The sequence below is a fragment of the Ailuropoda melanoleuca genome, chromosome 5, assembly GCF_002007445.2.
Source record: "Ailuropoda melanoleuca isolate Jingjing chromosome 5, ASM200744v2, whole genome shotgun sequence".
In the NCBI taxonomy this organism is placed as follows: Eukaryota; Metazoa; Chordata; class Mammalia; order Carnivora; family Ursidae; genus Ailuropoda; species Ailuropoda melanoleuca.
Genome location: NC_048222.1, coordinates 11,523,492 through 11,526,213, shown reverse-complemented (window position 1 = coordinate 11,526,213; position 2,722 = coordinate 11,523,492).

Below are 2,722 nucleotides of genomic sequence, written 5' to 3'. Positions count from 1 at the left end.
CCATGTACTCTTGGCATCCAGTCCTCCTACAATGTTTTCTTTGTCTCTAAGAATCATTTATGTTTAACACGTGCTGTTTCAAAGAATGGCAAGAATTCTTAAACAATTGGAGCTCTAATCTATGATTGTCCTCTAGAAACGGAAAACCTAACTAATATGTCTCCTGAGTATTTTTGTTTCTTCTGCCTTCTCCCCAAACTTTAATCACCAACTCAGCTATTCCAAAGTTACAAAACAGTATTTTTTAAATATTGCAACAAAAATAACCCCCCAAATTTAAAATTCTATAAAGGTTATAAAAACTCAATGCAGATCTACTAACTATAACTACTCAATGCAGATCATTTAACAGTAGAGTAGACAACTAACGAAAGTTCTATACTCTCCATCCATCCTTAGCACAAAAATAGATAGGATGGACTCCCACATGATTTATATTCTCATGTTCTGGAACAAAGGTCTTTTTTTTTTTTTTAAGTTTGTTTATTTATTTATTCTTAAGTAGTCTCTGTACCCAACATGGGACCCAGACTCATGACCCCAAGATCAAGAGTCACATGTTCTTCTTACTGGGCCAGCCAGGCATCCCTGGAGCAAAGGTCTTGACCATACCTCTTAAAACACCTTCCAACATTAATATTCTACTAAAAAAATTCAGGCAGACATCAAAAGTGAGGTCAAGTTGTGTTTTTGTGGTATTTCTGTATATGTAAATATCAGACAAGTAGCCAGATTAAAATATCAGAATGGGTGAACCTAAGTGGTCTCCAAGCCTGAGAGTGACATGAGGGAAGGGCAGGACTTTTACTGGTGATTAATTGAGGAGCAAGCATGAGGAAAAACAGCCCCCTGTCATCCACTTCAATAACTCAGTTTCACTGAAGTCTTAAAGATAGGCCAAACATACTGTCTTCTATTTAAGAAAGCTACATATGCAAGACGTGGTATGAGGAATCTCATGTGCTCAGGGAAAGCAAGAGGGTGCTGACAGAATGTATCTGAATAGAAATGTCTGTCACTGCTACCTTGAGAAAAGCTTCCAGAGTAGGACCAATACCCATAGGACCCATCAGTTTATGACTAATCTGAAATACAAGACCATAAGACTAACAATATTTAGGGAGTTTTCATAACTAATGTAAGGGAACGTCCAGAGGGGAAGAAAGCCATAAATCATTTTGGAATATTAGAAAGTCTAATAAGGGAAATTGACTAGTTTTTGTCCTCATTTCAGGGAAAGGCACTTCAGAGATGAGGGTGGACATGAAGCACGTCTTAGGGCAAAAGCTAGGAGCAAAGGAGGGACTAGAAAATACCAGCTCCTATAGATCGAATGTGTATGTCCCTCCCCAAATTCATATGTTCAGACCTAAACCTATTCCCCCAACGTGGTGGGTTTAGAAGGTGGGACTTTTAGGAGGTGAGTAGGTCACGAAGGTGGAGCCTTCATGAGTGGTATGAGTGTCCCTATAAAAGAGACCTCCGAGAGCTTCCTCACCCCTTCCACCGTGTGAGAAGGACACAGCGGGAAGGAACAAGAGGCAGAACCCTGTCAGACACTGAATCTGCCAATACCTTGACCTTGGACTTCCCAGCCCCCGGAACTGTTGTTTACAAGGGGCCCAGGCCATGGTCTTCTGTTACAGCAGCCCAGACAAAGACACCAGCTAATTTGGAAGCATCCTGCTTCGACACGGTCACGTGCATTTTGCTGGGCTTATGACATTCCTCTCTTCCATTTTTCATCCACAGCATGCAAACTGTATTAACATGTATATTTGTGTGTGTGTGTATGTGTGTGTATTTTTTTAAAGTAAAATCTACCCCCAATGTGGGCCTCGAACTCATGACCCCAAGATCAAGAGTTGCTTGCTCTACCATGCCAGCCAGGCACCCCCTCCACCCCTCTATATGTTAGTTTTCTGGAGCTGCCATACAAACTACCACAAAACGTGTGCCTTAAACAACAGAAATGTATTCTCTCTCAGTTCTGGAAGCTAGAAGTTTGAGAGTGAGAGATCAGCAGGGCCGTGCTCGCTCTCCTAGCTGCTGGTAGCTGCCAGCATTCCTGCTGTTCTTTGATGCTACCATCTGAATGTTTGTGTCCCCTCCAAAGTCCATACATGTTGAAATCCTAACCTCAAAGGTGATGGTATCAGTAGGTGGGGCCTTTGGGAGGTAATTAAATCATGAGAGTGGAACCCTCATGAATGGGATTAGTGCCTTATAAGAAGGTCTCCAGAGAGATCCCTGGCTCCTTCCGCCATGTGAGAATTCAGTGAGAAGTCTGTGACCTGGAAAAGAGCCCTCACCCAACCATGCTGGCACTCTTATCTCAGGGCTTCCAGCCTCCAGGATTGTAAGAAATAAATACCTGTTATCTGTATGCTACCCAGCCCGTGATACTTTGTTTCAGCAACCCAAACGGACATTGGGTTTACATCAGTCACCACATGGCCATCTTCCCTCTGTATGTAGAGTTCTCTCTGTGTGTCTGCTTCTGTGTCTCTTTTCTTATAGAGACACCAGACATATTGGATTTAGGGCCCGCCGTAAGTCAGTATGACCTCATCTTAACTTACATCTGCCATGTATTAATGTAACCCTAACCCTATTTCCAAATAAGGTGCATTCACAAGTACCAGGGGGTACTTAATCTTTTAAAGATTTATTTATTTATTTCAGAGAGAGGGGTGGGGGGAAGGGCAAAGGGAGAGGGAGA